This window comes from Corvus kubaryi, unplaced genomic scaffold (assembly GCF_017639235.1).
Source record: "Corvus kubaryi isolate FWS band 111438036 unplaced genomic scaffold, C.kubaryi_AGA036_p1.0 138, whole genome shotgun sequence".
NCBI classification, from domain to species: domain Eukaryota; kingdom Metazoa; phylum Chordata; class Aves; order Passeriformes; family Corvidae; genus Corvus; species Corvus kubaryi.
In genome coordinates, this window is record NW_024580672.1 from 16878918 (window position 1) to 16897859 (window position 18942).

Genomic DNA, 18942 nt, shown 5'->3' on the forward strand with positions numbered 1-18942 from the left:
TTTGAGAGGAAGTCTGCTGTTACTATCAATAACTGTTAACAGGAGCTGTGACTACTGAGTTTATTCCTTGACAATGCAATTCTGTAATGAGCTCCCTGAAATAGCTCAGCTCCAGCAGCACTGCTTGACAGTCCAGAAAGGTTTCCAAATCTACTGAGCTCTAGGTGCCTCCAGTGATGGTAAACCAGTCTATTATTTAGCACTTGCCTTCTGATAACACAAAAAATCTTTTCTTCCTCTCCCACAACCCACAAAATACTGGGTGCTAACTTCAGCACTTGAGAGCAAAGATAAAACCTTATGCTAAATGAAAAGCTCACATTTCTAGAGAATTGGTGCAGAGTTTTGGTTGAATCAGAATCCCTATTCACTCAAGCATGTAGGATGTATAACTGTACCAGCAGTTCCCAACCCCACAGTGGGAACTGACTCTATCATTCAGGTGCTTACAGTAAAACCATGTTAAGAGCATTCACTCTGCTCAGCTCAATCCACTCTGTGGCCATTGTCTCATCACATCCCACTGTGTGTGCAAATATTTTCAATGCTTCCCACCTGGGGGTGGGATGGATAATTGCTCTTCACTAGGTTCTCTACACCCAGAGCCTTCCAAGCTACAGTGTCTGTCACACATAAAATTGCAAAAGATATTTTATTGAGAAGGGAGGAATAAATCACTTTTGGAAGCTGACCAAATTCTGCCTTAGATGGAGAAAGTTTTTCCTCTTGGGACACAGCTGCAGTTTGAAGTTTGGCAAGGTTTGATCTGCAGCACTGGTATCAAAGAGTCTTCTGATCCACTGGGTTAGCTAGCAAAATTCCAAGTGGTTGGAATTATCATTCTTGATAACCAGTGCTGTTGGAGCTGACATCCTTGTAAGACTTTTTTTTTTTTGTCTCTTCCCTAAGAGGGATCCTCTTAGGATTTCTTGATTTTAAAGAACTTAGTCCCTCTGACTTCTCTGAGACTGTCTGACTTTCAAAGTCAGGCAACTGCTGCTTGTGGGTTTTGATCAAATCCAGGGTGTATTGCAAAATAATACAGTTACATATCAAAACATCTGCAGGCAGCTAAAGCAGTGCTATTTCTGAGTTTAATTGATGAAACTTAAGTCTGGGATTTGCTAGAATGGCTGTTTATCTTGATCATTTTATTCATTTAAGGGAACTTGCTTATGTTAAGTGTATTTGGTAAAATAGGAAAAACTCCTTTTTAAACTTTGTATTTGTCTAGTTATAGTTGCTTTTATTTACAAGAATCCTTGAATTTCTTTTGAAATAGTCTCATATTTATACAGCTCTTTGGTCCATGTAGATTAAATATTCAGATAGGACATAAACCAGAGCTCAGTGGCTTGCCTCAAATGTATATTAGAAATTTTGATGTAAGTGGAATGAGTAATAGCATCCAATAACTACCAACTAATAGTATAAATTAATGCCCTGTATCACCTGAAAAATCATCTGTGGGGAAAAAAAAAAAAAGGTAAGCTCTTTTCAGGGATTTCAGATTCCAGCAAAACAGTTAAAAGTTCAGTTTTGCCTGTTTGCATCTTTTTGTGTTGGGTGTGTGCATGAAAGTCTGTGAAAGTCTGACTTCTTGATTATTGTAGTAGAATTACAGCATAAATATAGCAACATTTGTAATAACCCAAATGGCTAAAGCTTTCAGAATCAATATAAGAGAAAAACACAAGAATAAAGATCACCAAAAAGAAAAGCGAAACAGAAATCAATACAAATCCTATTGGCCTAAACAAATCCCTCAACAGCTCTGGAAAAAAGTATGCCAGACTAACCCGGTTGTTGCAGGGTGAATGCAAGACATACTAATTTCTCCAAGTATAAAAATACATTAATCACCACTATCTTAGGACTAACAATTTTGGGCAAATACAGTACTTCTGTTTTTAAGACTCAAACTAAAAATTAAACAAAAATTTGTGTTCTGTGGATTTTTTTTTTAAATTCTCAAACTGAGTATGAGTAATCTTTTAAATAATGAGTGAAAAAGAACCAAATCCTTTGTTATGTTTAATAAATACAAAAAAAAAAAGATAAGAATTGCCAGGTTGCCATGAAAACACATGGAGTTATTATGAATAAAGGAATTGTTTCAGAGATGACATAATAAAAATATCTTTTTAAGTGCAGGTTGTGTGTTATATGGATGTAGTTGTCCCTTTTTATGACCAAAAAAAAGATGAATTACAGAGAAAGAAATACTTGAAAAAGTTAGTGACAAAGAAGAAGATAGTCCAAGCAAAATGTTGTTATTCTAGAGGAGAGAAAAAAAGGCTTTGGGAAAACTAGCTATGCTTCTATGTTGGACCTGGGAACAGTTGCCTCGTGGGATCAACAGATAAAAAGTCTCTCATTTGTGAAGAGAGACAGAGAAATACTTTAGATTACTGCCTTGCGTATTAAGAGCTCTGACAAGCATCATGTCCTACCTCCTCTACAAAAGGCTTGTTAAATGCACTTTCACCTCCAGCTTCCAGTGGCACCACAGTGCCTCTCTGCTCCTGTGACCACACACCTGAGACACAGCTGGGCAGCCCGATTTTATCACCAGCTCCCAGCCATGCTTTGTAAAAGGCCCTTCCCAGCCTAATGCAACCAGGTTACTGCAAAGGAAAATCCAGGATACATTTGAAAAATTAGAAGAGGAAAATAATCAATTCAGGCCATGGACATGAGACTGCTTGGAAAAAATCATTGGAATTTCAAAAAGAGCTTTCCAGCCAGGGTGATCTCATTCTTGACAGTGAGTAAGGACTGAGTACAGAGGCCCTAAGGAAGAGTCGGTTGAACCCACAATCTACAAGATCACAGCCTTAAGAGTTTGGAAGTATAGCAAGGACAAGTGGAGGTCAGGAGCCAAAGAAACTGGGATACAGAATGACAAAATCATGGTCAGAGGCCATTCTGAGGAACAGAACACCCAAGAACCTGCATTCCCAACAAGCTAGAACACGAAACACAAACCATATGGCTTAACTGTGTAAAAGCTGCCCCCATGACCTAACGTTATTTATCCAGAGTTGTAGCTATTCTTGAAGCAAGGAACAGCTACAATGAGGGGGGAAAACACCATATGAATAAAAGGAATTAAAATGCAATTATTTTGTATCTTATAAAAATGATTTAAGCTACCACATTTTCATGTTACTTTTTTCATTATTATGAACAGTTTATTATGAACATTTCAAAGACTAACAAGAAAACCACTTCAAAACCTGACCACAGAATGAAATTACAGATAGCTAATGCAACAGTGCCCACACAAATTATCTCTAATTGGTTGACATTAATATGATTGAGCTGCAGATAGTGCCAAAATAATGTCATAAAATGAACAACAGAAAGAAAAAAAACCTCATTAAAAAAAGTCTCTGTAACTGAAGGACAGAATGAGTTAATGAGAAAAATTTCATATGTATGACACAAGGCAAATGCATCAACTGAGTTCCCATATCCTCGTTCAGATGTCCCAGCTCATGGGCTCCTCAGTCACAGAGGGAGCTGACAGTCTCCAGCTCCAGGGCAGGTTGCCTGCATTGAGCTTGACAGTTCAGCAGTTGACTAATCTAAAAAAAATTAGACACCAAGATCTGTGTGGACCTGTTCAGGTGCTTTCTGCTCTGATATCACAGCATCCAGCCCAAGTGAATTTGGATGAAACTATGGGTATCTCTCTATATTGTCATGCTGGTCCATGTTTAACCTCATCCCAACTCAGCTCAGGTGCAGAGTGAGTCAGCTGGCTTAGCACAAGGCATCTTCAGTTTGATAGTGGTTTGTGACACAAGAAATTATTTCACCACTGACTGAGCTGAAGTAAGAGATAGGGGCCTTATTAAAAAACTCCAGCTGAGTTCCATGAAAAAGACAACAGGCTTTGCAGCTATGCTACACACCCATTTTCAAGGATGACAATGCAATAAACAGATACTGGCTAAAGAGGACCAGCGAAACAGTTCCAGTTCTCTGCTCTGAAGTTAAATCTGACACTACAGTGTGGTAACTGGGTAAAAGATCAGATTCAATGTCTAATAACGTATGCCTTGCTTGTCAATGGAGTATTTAAGCAAGTAGTAACTCTGCTTCTTTTATTGATTGCCACTGATGTGTAGTGCTTATATATTGTAGTGATAGCCCCACCTTCCAAATTCCCATCATTCTTACTTTTCTGCTTAGAATTTGTCAGCCCCTTACCCAATGGCTTTTGCAGTTATTTGCTTGTTCAGTTGGTGAATTTTTGGGGCTGATTTTATCAAGTTTCTACATGCATTTTTTAATATTCTACACCAGGCTGCTGTTAGTAGTCCTTTGTGTAGCAAAGTATCTGTATTCTGGGCTGAAAACCAATTATATTTACTAATATCTTCTTCTGCAGAAGAACAGTTTTCACCTGGCTCACTACTAAAGCTCCTAAAGCCCAAACTGTCAAAAACACTTACAGACTCTGAGTTCCAATCCAGCTTCGATTCTCTGAAGGGCCAAACTCAGGGCACATCCAGACATTTACAGTCACCTTGAGTCACCCTGCTGATATGTATAGGATTTGAATGTGTTTTCAGCATGAGATTGTCATCAGCAGAAGGTTTGCATTTCTTTTATTTTTTGACTACAATTTTATCAGAGTGCATAATACTCTATCACTTTGAATTTTAAAACACCAGATGTGTTACACTATGGTATATACCCTTTAAATTTCTTCAACCAGACCTATATATTAATTCCCTTATTTTATCACTTTCACCATTCCTGGGATCACTCCCACAAGTTGGTCAGCCTGAATAGTTGAGGATCTTAAAATTTTCTGGGAAAATGTGAAATGGGAGCTGATTCCTTTCTTCCCACTAAATGCCTTGAGTATTTAAAGGCCTCATCTATTTATTTGGAAGAAACAGCTTCAAAGTGATCCATTTTACCTGTAAATAATTTATTATATAGATGACATCCCAGAAAAGAGTCTTTATAAATACACAGAATATTTCTTGCATCTTACTGGAACAGTAATTCCTGTTACTGTGTATTAATAAAATTCCAGGCAGTTTTGATGCCTTGTCCTAGTGAGAGAGGAACCCATAGCCTCTATTTCACTTTCAAACAGAGAATTGCTGTTATTAATTCAACTAAATTTACTCTAGAAGAAAGGCAACAATGCCTAGCCAGAACTCCATATTGTAAAGAGAATTTAATACAATTTGGTACTGATTAAGTTCCCTTAAACAAAGCCTCCAAACATTTAAGTGCACAAATATAATCCAGATAATCAAAATAAACAGTGAACAGTATATTGTTTACAATAAACAAAAAGAAAACTCCTCTTGTCTAATATCAGAACTTTATGTCTCTTGGAGCCTTCATACTGTGGTACATAATTCCTTTTAGCCTTGATTAAAATATTTGGATAATGAGGCTATTGGTCAAAGTGAGAAGAATTATAAAGGGATGTTTCAGTGCCATCTAGTGGGTTTATCATGTTAACAAAAAAATTTCCTTCTTGTATGACAATTTTCATTTTATAATCATAATCAGAAAACACTTTTTGCTACTGCTCCATGCTTCCTTTTTCTTCAGTTTTGTACATAATGACATTGGACACGTTATCATTAAAATACTTGTGTTTATTGTTTCTAAGGCCATTCTGTTTCTCTGCAAAAGTAAGTATCATGCAGGGTGGGAATATACTGAGCTGTATTGTGTACAGGGAGGAGGCATCATAGTCTGAGTCCAACACCAATAATCTGGTGAGGCAACCCTCCCCATCCTTTGGAAAGAAACAGCTTCAGCTTGAAGATTCCAAGAGTGAGGATGGATCAGACCTGTTCTGTTGACTAACTGATATCTTGATCTTCATCTAATTGAGAGTTTGAATGTATTTGCTGTAATTTCTAGCCCTTGTTTTTCCTTGTATTTTCTTCTTAGAGGTAAAAAAGCTTTTTAATTTATTCTCTATGTGTTGGTACTTCTGTGCTATAATCAATACTTGCCTTTCAGAGTCCTTTTTAATGAGCTTAACAAATTGCTTTCATTCTGTCCTTTACAGTAAGGCTTTTTTCCCCCCAGTATTCAGATAATCTTTGTGGCTTTCTTTTTACACCTTCTCCATTTATTCCACTGCCAGAAACACTTGACACCTGACTTGTAAGCAATATTCTAGTACTGGCTTCATCAGTGCTTACATAAACAAAAAATTGCCTCCCTACTCCTACACCCTGCCTTCCTGAATAGATTTACAAATTCACGTTAATCCTGTTTACCTCACACATCACATTAGAAGTGTGTGTTGACTCAGTTGTTCAAGATGATCTATGAACACTTTTCAAAGTTGCTGTTTTCAAGGATACCATCCTCCCCTCCATAGTTATAAGTTTGGGTTTTTCAGATATACAATTCACTATGTGAATATATTAAAACACAGGTAATTGCATGGGTTCATTCTGTTTACCAAACTAACCATGTTACTCTGTGCAATTTCAGCATCAATATCTGTCATGCTTTCAACCTCTGTGTCATCTGCATATTTTATCTATGGTGATTTTATATTTAAGTCAAGAGATGCATAAAACTAATATCACTTTCTTTTGAGCACTCATCTTGGGAAGACACAGTTTTAGACAGCCTCACTGGAGGATTATTTCTCACTAGCATTATTTTTCTAATCCATCAGTTTCAGACTGTAGGTGCTACAGTGGCAGCTGTTTTAGATGAACAGTAGCACACCATGCTTGCTGAATGTTATCTATTAGTTAAAGCATATGATACCAACACAATATGATTACATCTTTAATCTCTCAAAGAGTTAAATCAGGCCTATTAATTGTATTCCTATAGTTTAAATCTTTATCACCAAAATCCTCTGCCGTTCTCTACTATTTTAGCTGGATCATATCAGGTTAGCTACAAGCCTTTTTTAAATTCTCATAAGTTATTCACAGCTTTCATGCCTCTGCAATTTCCTCAGCACTCCAAAATTCATCTCAAAAGCTGTTGGTGTACGTGAAGTGCCTTGGCCAAATGTGTTTTCTTTATGGACTTTCAGGTGTGAATAATCCAGGTTTGATCATTTAAAAAAAATCATCCCAAATAGATGCCAAATTTCCTCCTTAAATATTAATGAATTCAGTGGAATTTATGCATTAGCACCTTTTGTTCCAAACACAAGAGAGAAACAATGCATTGAAGCTCTTTGCCCTTTCTGCATCCTTCTAAATAGCTGTAATACCAATCCCTCTGAGGAGTCCACAGGAAATGTGTATTTGGGAGCACAGCCCAAAATCTTAAAAGAAAATTCACCTGGAGCTCTATGGCCATCAGTCACAACTTTTCACTCCTCTAGAGTTCCCAAGGTTAGTCCACAAGCACGCCTGCCTGCCATGGAAGCACAATAGAGAAACCAAAATCAGAGATACCACAGGATGGAAAGAGCCACTGCTGGTGTGGTGGGCAAACTGTGACACCAAAGCTGATGTTTCTCTTAGCAGCATTCACTTGGCCAGAAAAAGGTGATACAGCTTCTAGTGATGTACTTGCAATCCTACTGCTTGTAATTGTTACTAAACTGATTTGCCTTCTGCTCATATTTGAGCCCCTTCCAGTCTCACTAAAATCCAAGGAATTATTCATCAACCACCAATATGTCCCTTTAAGCCTGTAGCTTAAGCTTTGAACACTTAGCTTTACATGTGGGCAAGATCCCTTTGCCCAAATCACACTGGAATTCCAAATTAGTGACATTTCTCAGCTATTTATGTGCTTATAGGGAGATTGATCCCTCTGGTCTCTATAGATCTGACTTTCAAATGAAAGAGACACAGAAAAGGGGAGATCTGAAAGAAAATACTTTTTTATTGAATTAAAATGTATGTAGTTCTCTCAGAATTTAGTTAGTCCATAACCAGAGCTACTAGGAATAGATTTGTTTTATTTCTTTATATGAAATAGGTATATATTCTTTATTTTAAAGCAAGGACAATTACAGCTAATATTAGAAAAATCATATTACACAAAGTTCTGCTGCACACTAAGTTAACTCTCTATATATTTTTCCTAAAGAGCATTTAAGTAAGATTGGGGAATTAAACAGAAAAATAAAAAACATCAACTTGAGTAACTTCTTTTAAAAAATTATAATATCCAATTGTGACTCTAAAATAATTCAGTGAGACAAATGAACTTTCCAATATATAAAAAATGCTAACACCCACACCCTTTGCAAATAGACAATGGGTTTATATATTCTTTTTATCTGATTATTATTTGTATTATCACATAGTCATAGCAAGGAGCAGCATTACATTTTGCCTTTAAGAACTTTATTTAAATAATCCCTATATCATTTGAGGATGCCTGTTGGGCATACCTTTTAAAAAAATGGATTGTTTCACAAAAGAAGTAGAATAGCACCAAAGTAATAGCTGCACGCTAGGAATTAGCAACATTAGCTGGGTAATCCATATTCTTTGTTAAAACCAGAATGCTAATTCTTGTGAACTTAGAGATTTACTGGGGGTTTGCATACCACAGCACATGAGATCAAGACAATCTACCCTCCTTTTCCAAACCACACTTCAAATATTAACAAGGTGTTTGCACAAAGCAACCACTGTTCATTCATATAAACCCACAGCTGCATAATTCAGCAGGAGTGTAGGCATGTACTGTCGTGCTACAGAAGGCTTGCTGTCTTAAAATTGCTATATACATGAGAGAAAATAAGCAGATTAAACATGGAAGTCAGAGTACTATTTACAGAGGACTTACAGGAAGAAAACCCATCATGTTCTATGTCTGTTTCTTTCATTAATATAGAGCTAATACTACAGTCAATAAGTAGCTCAGGTAGATTAATTATTCAGAGGAGTTCATAAATAAGAAAGACATCAGACAGAATAATACTGTTGCATTGGAACAGGAATTGCACTAGGTGGTAGTGTGAACTTGCTCCTCATGAGAAAGTGATCAAGGATTAACAGTAATGGTTGTGATGCTCGTTAAAAAAATCTGCTGCTTTCTTCAACCAGACATGCTGTACCCAGGAGAAGTTACTAAGTTGAATGGGGCAGCCAATATCAAGAAATGGAGAGATTTTTCAGAATGAGCTTTCAAAAAAACCCCACAATTTAACCTCATCTTATATTCATGCCTGTACCTCTATAACCAAACACATGTGAAATATCTTATTGCTTCCTTAATACTTACAAGTCAAGTACACAAAAAGGAGACCAAAACAACAATGGGTTCTATTCTTTTTTTTCAAATCCTTAATCCTTATTTCACTCCTTGAGAACAACTTTTTCATTCTAAGTCTTCTTATTTTGATCACTTATTTTATGGATTTTTTTTTTCCCCCTGTTTGTTCACCTTATCTGCCTCAATCCTCAGCACCATCTTTCAGGTGCTCATGTTAACAGGTTTTTTAAATTTGTCTGCTAGAGAGCATCACAAAGTTCAGAAGAACACACTAGATTTTGAAAATCTATATGATCACCAAAATGGCTCAAATTTACCTCTCTGATGGTGGCTCAGTTCCAGCACCCCCTTGCAGCATTTCCCTTGGAGGCTCAGAGACTTTACAGCAGGTCACTGGAAGTCACCCACATCCATTAGGGTGGCTAAACTGCTCTATTAGAGCTCACTAAAAGCATTGGTATTTATTTATGGCACCTGGAAGTGAACAGGTGCCTCATGGCACAGACGGATTACAAGGCATGACAGAAGAGCTAAAAATCCCATTTCAGCCCCAGCAGGAAGAACAAGAGCCTGGTGAAGGCAGGACAAAGGATTACCTGCAGTGAGGCTGCAGCTTCCCTGAGAAGAGCTGAGGGCATTGTTGTGATACTCACACAGGAACCCCATGTGCAGGTGATGTGTAGGAAGGGGAGAGGAGGTGAGAGCACACACTTGGGCTCAAGTTCTAGGAGTAGGAGTGGCTCAGGAGGAGGATGTCCACCACAGGAGAGGTGAACAAGCCAAGGCTGGCATTATTGGCTCAACCGGGATTGGGGTGGTGCAAAGAGCACAACAAAGTTGTGAAACTAAACAAAGAGTTATGTTAATTCACTTCTCTGAGGTAACCAGCCATTAAAAAATTTTGAAAAAAAGCATCAATAAAAAACCAAACCACCTGACTTTCACTGGAGGATATTTATGAGTATCTGCTGTTATCCCTGTCTCTAACACTCAGAAATGTGACTTGTAACTCTGACTCCTGGCTCTAACTATGCCAAGACCAGTGAAAACACTCATCAGTGTATATTCATTTTATTTTATAAAACAAAATTACAGAAATAAAGAAATAATAGTAGTGATAATAGAGTGCAGTGAGTACAATCATGCTGAAGTCTCCAGAGAAACAACCTCAGCCAGTAGACTACTTTAAAAAAAGTAAGAAATTTAAATTACTGTTAAATCCTTTTAACACAGTTCTCTCTGACTATATCCTCAATGCAATTATTTGAACTAAGTGGTCAATGCTTGTGCTTCTCAGAAGATATTCAAGCAAATATGATACAGGAGATCAAACATATTTATATATCTTTTTACTCTGTGTCTGGTTTATTCCTGTGGAATTGAATGCACGTGAATAGAACTTTTTACACCCTTCAAGGTTTCAGGTAACATAAATTGTAACTCTACCTGGTAGAAGATACTGGAATATGCCAACTGTGTGGATACACTTTAGGGTCTCAAATGCACTGATACACCCTTATATCCTAAACTCTATTTACAATGTGCAGCTGACATTGCAGATGTATGGTTGCATTCAAATACTGCCATCCACTCGCCAAAACTCACAGATTTTATTTTATTTCACTCATGGTGCTTCAGTAGTATGTGAACTCCATGGAACGGCACCAAGATGTTTTCAAGCAGTATCTGATTCTCTACTAGAAAAGTGGTTTCTCACTGTGAATTCTGGAAGGAAATAAGTCATCATGTTTTTACTCACTCATGGACAGCAGGAAGATGCAGCTCATCTAATTTAAGAAAAGTCAACCAGCTCTAAGATTTCATATATGAGAACCCAGGTATAAACTAGAATAAATTTCACAGAAGGAATGTCATGAAGCAGTAAATATGAAAGGACAAAAATATCAGAGTAGCTGTCACCTCTGCTTCCTTTAAATCCTTCTAAGGGATGCTGCAGCATGATTTTACCTAGAGAATCCCATTAACTCCAGACAGCTATGGGGAGGCAGCAGTGACTGCTCTCATCTGTCTCAGACTTTGCTTGGTTCATCACTGTCAGGCTCTGCTTCCTCCAGCCCTCCTGCTCATTTCAGCTGTTGCCTGCATCAGGATCGAGATTGTCCCCTTTCGTCTCTGTGTACCTCTGGCCTCTGGGTACTGCTGTGATGCAGCTGGCAGTAAGGGTGATGGAAGTGACTCTAAAGTGGAGTTAAAAGGTGCATGCAAAACTGCCCTCAATTTCACAACTCTCTCTATTAATATCTGAACTTTTTTCTTCTGCATAAAATATCTACAGGTGGTTGTTGATCCTGTCCTGAGTAACAAAATGCTTGCACTGTTCAGGTGTTTCTACAACTGTAATCATACTTAGTAGCTTCATAGGAAACTCCAAGCACATTTTGAGACCCAAGTAATAAAGTTCAATTCACAAGAGTTTCTTTCTCTGATTAGTATATGCCTGTTATATTCTTTCACCATTTCTGAGCCGTCATGGAGTGTTGCAGTACTTCAAGGCCTTAGATTCTGTTTTGAGATTAATATATGATAATAAAAACTACTTGGAATTTATTTTTAAGTAGATATTTTAAAGTCTTTTCCCTTTAGGCAGGTGGTGAATTGATCTGACCATGCCAGTGTCAGTAAAATGACACTTCTGTGGCAGTCATAGCATCTCACAGACCGAGCCCCATGGAGTGCCACCTTGTCTCAGGTGTGGATCTCTGAGATAATGCAAACTCCAGAGGGAAGAATTGCTCACTTAGTTGTTCTTGCTCTAATTTAAGATTAGCTTCAACTATCTCGTGCAGGGCCTGGCAGTTTTCATTCCTGGTTCATGCAAGGCTTCCTAGGAACACCAGTAATGCAAACTGGTTGTAAAAATAAATGTGTTGTCAGTGCTACCATCTTACACACTTCATTATCCTCCCCCAAAATATCATCAGATGCCCTTTGATCTGAACACAAGAAATGAGGAGGCCAAGTTTGCCTTACACCAAAGCAAGAGTGTTTTCAAGTCATCTCTTGATCTACTGTACAACAGGAAATGCAACCAGAAAAGTGATGTTCCTAGGAATTTACTTTCAATTCTGCTGATAAAATGCCTGCATATATCAGTCTAATGGGATTAACTAATGAGACAAGCTGATAATTAATGCGTTGTTTAGAGGCTATGCTATTTTAAGGCAGCAATGAACTGCTCAGCAATGCAATGCAGGCTGAGTTCTTTTAAGTTTAGTTTTAAGGACTGGGGAGGGGTAGTGCCCCACACAGCTCCATATCCCAGCTGACTGCAGTGTGAAGGCAGATGGTGCAGGTTGGGTCTCACCCCTTGTTTAATGAGAGCGTTGTCAGGCCACAGACCCCAGCCTGGGAACCAGAAAATGTTCCTTCCTGGGGCTGATGAAGTAGATGAATCATCAGACATAATTAGGGACCAGAATGTCTCTGCAAATCAACTGAAAACAGGGGTAGACAGAGCTTCTGGTAGAAGGTCGACACATCCACCTGGCTGACTGTGGAAGGACATTTCAGCTATTCAGGGAGCCCTCTAATAAAATGAGACCCTGATTCTTCTTACAAAGTAATCATTTTTTGAGATATATTATCTTATTTTATCAATTCTCTAAATGTATATATTGCATCAGTTTGAGACATATGAACATTTATGGCACAGAAAGGCAGAACTCAGGGCTTGCTCCCTCTCCCAGTTCAGTAACTGAGATGGCTACTCCCCTGCTGCTCACTGTCCTGAAGTTGTTCATTGCTGTACTTTTTCTTTATGAGTAGGGTAGGGGAATGAATCATTAATGAAAGACATAAGTTTATCTTATCTTGGGATACCAAACGTGCCATGACTTTTTGGCCTTTGTGAATGACAATCTCGCAAGTGCTCCTTGCAGATGGGGAGGGTTGTAATTGCTTCTGTTTGAGACCCAGAGCTCCCTGTAATCAGCATTTACACAATGGAGAGGAGGATTGTGTAAATCTTGAAAGCACATGCCTAACTCACTCTCTGCCTGTGGATTCTGTACTTGTCTGAAAACAATTCTCTCTTCTATCACTTGAATGATTTTATTTCAATAGCATTAAAAATTATGCCCAGTAAATGTCTTACTCGTGTATCATACAGACACACACAGAGTGCAGCAAGCAAGTTAAAAGGCATGCATGTACACAGTAAGAAATAATAATCTGTTATTAAATTTCAGCTGTCTGTAAAGTTTTGCTGCAGGATAAGAGAAAAGCTTCAATATAAAATCTTTCTGGGATAAACAGAGAAAAGCAGAGAAAATCTATAAAGGCAAAACCAAGGAATCCTGAAGTGACATGTTACTGTATTTAAGATTTCATGCCAGTGAACCCACTTCCAATTATTGTAAAAGCAGTGTTATACTAAAAAGACTGTAATAGCCTTTATCTTCTGTATTGCCTTAATTTTGTGTTATAAATTGCAAATTAAATAAAGAAAAAGTATTAGCTTACCCCACCTGGTAAATTTTCTATTTTAAAGCAAATAGAGAATTATTACTTAAAGAAGAGACATGAGGTATGTGAAGAACAATCCCTTTGATGTGTGTCTTCAATGCTGGCAGGAAGTTTTTCAGAGAAACAAGAGCTGGTTTCTCAGAACCCATGAAACTGCCAGTGATGAGGATGGCATTTGATTTCTTGTCCAAATGCTGCATCTTCTTGGGCCAGGCTCTGATATCTGGGCTCAGATCTGGAGGAAGTGGAGAAAGCTGCCTGCAGACCCCTCACTTTTTATTACCTCTGAGCAGGCTCTGACTGCTGCTCACATCACCAGTACCCCCAGGATTTTGGAAACCCCTGGCTCCCAATGCCTGGCTGGCAGCATGTTCTCATCCCAAATCAGTGTTTGAGGCTCCCCTTGTCATTTGACATCCCAGGCGTCATTTGAGTCTCACCTCTGGTAACTGTTGAAAGCTCCAGCTTTGATCATTAGACGTTTTACATTAAACTCAACGAAGTTAAACTGTAGTCTAGCTGGAAGTAACAGAGCAGATGATGGTTGCTTCAAAGGTTTACATACATTGTGTATAGCTAATGTTGCAAATGAGCAGAATAATCAGCGCTGCCTCCTTTGCACGTAGCAGCACTGCTCAAATCCATCCAGGGTTAGCATGTCCATAGTCACATTGTTGTAATGCTGTTTAGAAGGGTGACGAAATAGCCATTTCTTTTCCTAAGATTTACATGTTGAATAATCTCAAAACAGGCACAGCTCCTTGAAAAATCAAGACCTGCACGCTGCCATCACCTACAAGTGATGTGTTCACAAACCACCCAACTGGTTTTCAGAAGCAGGAAGTCCACACAGAAACCAGCCCTAAGGCTTCTCACTCTCCAGTCGTTCACCCTTAGCATTTAGTGCCCATCCAGTTACAGATCACGGAAATATCACTGAAATCTGACCATTTTTTCAGACATTTGTATGCAGTCAGATACAGCTATATACACCCTGGAACACTGCATAACCCTGAAATCAATACTGCAGTGCTGCCTTGTACCCTTGCTTGTTGAAAACAATGACAATCACTTCATCTGACTGAAAAAGAGGCTGGGTTGGACTCACATTGTGAAACATTCCAGTTAAACTTATTAAGTCTAATTGGTGCGGTAACCTTGAGTGCTGTGCTGGTTGCAACATCCCACTCCCACATTCCTTAGGCTTAAAATGACTTCATGCTTTGTAGCCCTGCCTCATAACTCTCATTTAGGGAAGATCTTTAAAAAGCTTTCCTTGCTCCTCATGATTGTTTTAATTTTTTTTTTTTTTTAAAGCTGTGGTCCTTAACTTCAAAGCCAAAAGCCTTAAAATCAAAATGATAATGCTCAATTTTTCTGAAGTAATTTTGAATGTGATTTAACTGTCTTGTAAAATAAATGAATTACATCCTCTAGCTTTTTCATTACTTCATTTACAGAAAGATGCTATAAACTAATTACTTTTCGTCATAGTCTACCCTGTATTAGCTGGCCTCCCTCAAAGGAGTTTTGCAAGACCTTCCAAAAATAGCAGAGGGCAAAGGTGGTGCTTCATTAAAAGCAACCTACTGGATTTAATTCCAGTAATGGCCAACAAATTCTTAAAATTCTGATAGTATTCTCAAAGTATCCTAAAAATCCAAACTGCCTGAAGAAACAACGGTACTCAAAAACAAAATAAAGAAGCCCTCCTGTTCACAGTCAGCCTTGTATCTTGCTCTTATCAGCAAATATGATAGAAGAGTATTCCCTGTGCAAGTCATCCTTTGGTACAGGGAGTGGCAAAGCCAGTGAGAGGTGCCAAGCAGACTTTGGAACCATCCATGTGCTGCTTCTCCTTCTGCTGGCATTTCCAGGAGTTCTTCTGAGGAAGAAAGCTCTAAATCACAGCTCCAAACTCCAACCTCCTGTCCAGACACGACACAAATGAGGCACAAACACAAGCCTGTGGTCACAGGTGGAGAAGATACCACAAAACAACACAAAATTTTATGGAAGCATTACAGGTGTTGCCACACCACAAGTGGTTAAGAACATATTTATAGTGGCACAAACATAACAGCGCCTTGATGGAAACTTTCTGTGCTCAGCTGAAGTTAAAGGGAATGTGATGGAACAGAACCAGTGCCTGCAAAACAACAATTAAACCCACAAACACCAGGCCCCATATCGCAGCAAAGGTCTCGTATGAAACCATCTGGGGTTTTTGTTATGTGTTTCCATTTAATAGCAACTAACGGCTTGTATAATTTAATACAATTCCTTTCATTTATTTCATACTTTTCACTGTAGTTTACTAATTTACATCCCAAAAAATTAGATCAATGCACATAGTGTTCATAGGCCTTAAAATACCTTGCTGTGGAAGATGTAAAATTTTCTGTTTATATCATATTCCTTAGGTCCCTATTTTGGACTTTTAAATTCAATGTTGTCCTCAGAATATGCACTGAGCACAAGAGTGTTTTATCACAGAAAATGATAACCAGCTAATTCACCTGGAATTCTGTTTTGATTGCAAATGAAGGCATAACTGCAGGAATAAACATATTTTCTTTATTAAGATACAAACTTCAGATCTTACCTGGTGTAAATAAGAAAAAAACTTGGGCTTCCGTGGAACAAATGAGTCATGCAACAACTGTTAGTTTAGATGGTATTAAAATACAAAGTAAATGGAACTTAACATTTGGTACTCTTTCTTCAGCTAAGAAGTATTTTATTCTATGAGTCATCCCATTGGGATTGGCATCAATAAAAGTATTAGAAGCTGGATCATAATAAAGGCACAGCAGATATAAAGAGTAACAATCCCTTCATATCTTTTTCAGCAGCCAAGCAGACTGGAATGAGTAGAAAAATACTTTCTGGTATTTAATTTTTTTTATTCAAAACTGTTACAACTGATGTGTTGAAAAAGGTGACCTTTATTTTACTGTTACCATCTATAATATTCACACATTATTCATACGCCCAAAACTGAATTATACACCCTGCAATGTGCATAGATAGGTAGGTCCCTGCCCAGAAAATCTATTCTCTCAATTAAGATTTGACAGTGGGTGCAATTAAAATTAAGAGAAAAGGAAAAAAAAACCCCATAAATAAACAGCCTGCACAATAACTTGCCTGAATTATCCCTATTAGGCCTATTTTTTAATTCTAAGATATTATATGCACTTTACCTCATCATGTAAGATGATTACAGATGCTGCTAAGGCAGGGAGCTTTTAGGAGAGAATGCACAAAGCTATGTTTAGCTTTGTTAGCTGCAGAAAGAACCTTCTACCACATTTAGCCACTTCATCCCTCATGAAAACACATTAATTGATAAAACTTCAGGACAGAAGGAATCTTCCTTACTGGTTTTGGTAATGGAGAGCAAAACACAGATGTCCATCTTCTCCAGCCTGATGGAATAAGTAGTCATTTTCCCATGTACCCCAGCACATAAGAGAAAAACAGAAGTCAGCCAAGAACAGAGATGGAGTTATGAATGTTATCTATAAAATGAAGAGGATCATGGAGAGGGCAAATACAAAATGACTTGTACCTTTCCTTCCACACTGGTAACAGGGGCCATGAAAGGAAGCTGGCACTGCTCACCTGAAGAGAAAGGAAAGGAGATGATGCTCCTCACACTTGCACAATGTGCTTGAGACAGGACGCTGGGTGTGCTAGAGCTGTGTGTGAGTTCAGGGGCAGCTTGGACAAGCTCATGGACAAGAAATTCTCAGGAACTTCTAAGGGATGGAGAGTCAGCATTTTGTTGCCTGCTGCTTCCTCACCAGGTCCCTGGTAAAACTGAAGCAGTTAACCCCATTAAAGTGCGAAGATTTCTAGAAGCCAACACAGAAGTGCTGACGTCTGACAATGCTGCTGAGCTATGAGCTTTCCTGGTATTAGTAAACTAGCATGGAAAACCCATTTCATGCCTGTCAGCTGGAGTAAATCCTGTGACTAATTTGTTACAAATATGAGGATACCTTGCTCTTCCAGTAACCTTGTCTTAAACGCTGGAGGAGAGCTGTGGTGTCCCACTGACTGATGAAAGGCATCAAGAATGTCACTAAAGAATCACTTCATATGTTCTGAGAAAAGCTTGGGTAAGTTAAACTTCATTTGATGCTCAATATTGGCTGGAATGATGATCTGTAAGGATTGCCTAGCACATGTTTACACCTAGCATGTGACACAGCGATGTCCTCATCTTAGGTAAAATCAAAAGCCCTTCAATATATTGTTGTTTTAATTTTAACTTGGCGAAGTCACAGAATCTTGTAAGTGATCTGAAATCTGCACCACCAGACTGCAGTTGAGTCCATGTTGCAGCAGAGGTTTCAGGTATGGTTTGGCACTATAATACCAAGTTTGAGAAAGATCTCTTAATGTTATGGGTTCTTCACATTTCTTGAGCTCCCCTGAGAAGGTAGGCACCAAAATACTCTGAATAGGTAAAGTCTATGAATTCAAATTATTCAAGAATAATTTATTGAATCAACGAGATTCATTTAAAAGTTTGAGTGACCTGTTTCTGCAGTAAACTTTCCTTCTGAAGTGTAAAGAAATTGTGAGGATAGAATGAAATGAGGGTTTGGTCCAATATTATATGTAATAGAAGCAGGTAAGATTAGATACTAATTTTCTGTGGGGCCCTTAAATTCTAATGAATCAGCCTGTCTTTGTCTATGAATTCTTGACGATATAAAAAACAAGCATTAAGTCCTTTCAAATGTGATGCTTTATCGGAGATCTGAGTATACCATACATCACAGTTCTGAGTTCCATTAACTATTATTGAACCCAGTTTTTTCCAAGATGACCTAGGATAACTTGGAAGCAGATTATTTTCCGTGTGCATCCTTTAAACTTTTTTTCATTTTTTGTTTACTGAGCTTCTGTGGGTGACTGGTTAACTGATCTCTTTGCAACCCAACAACGGACTTTAATTATGTGAGCAGAGGATAACTCAATTTTAATGTGACTAATTCAACACTTTACTGGACTAACTTAGTCTTGAAGAGATGAATAGGAACTCCCTGAGCTACATACTCACCTTGATTCTTAATTTTCTGCTAGGGACACTGAGCAAAGAGTTGGAACATATATTTGCTTCTACAATATACAGCTGAAGAAATTAACTTCTCAAGGCTAGCTTTATTAAAAAAAAAAAAAGGAAAACCTTGACCTTGAAAATGCTTTTGTACCTAGCATTTGCAAGAATCTCTTTAA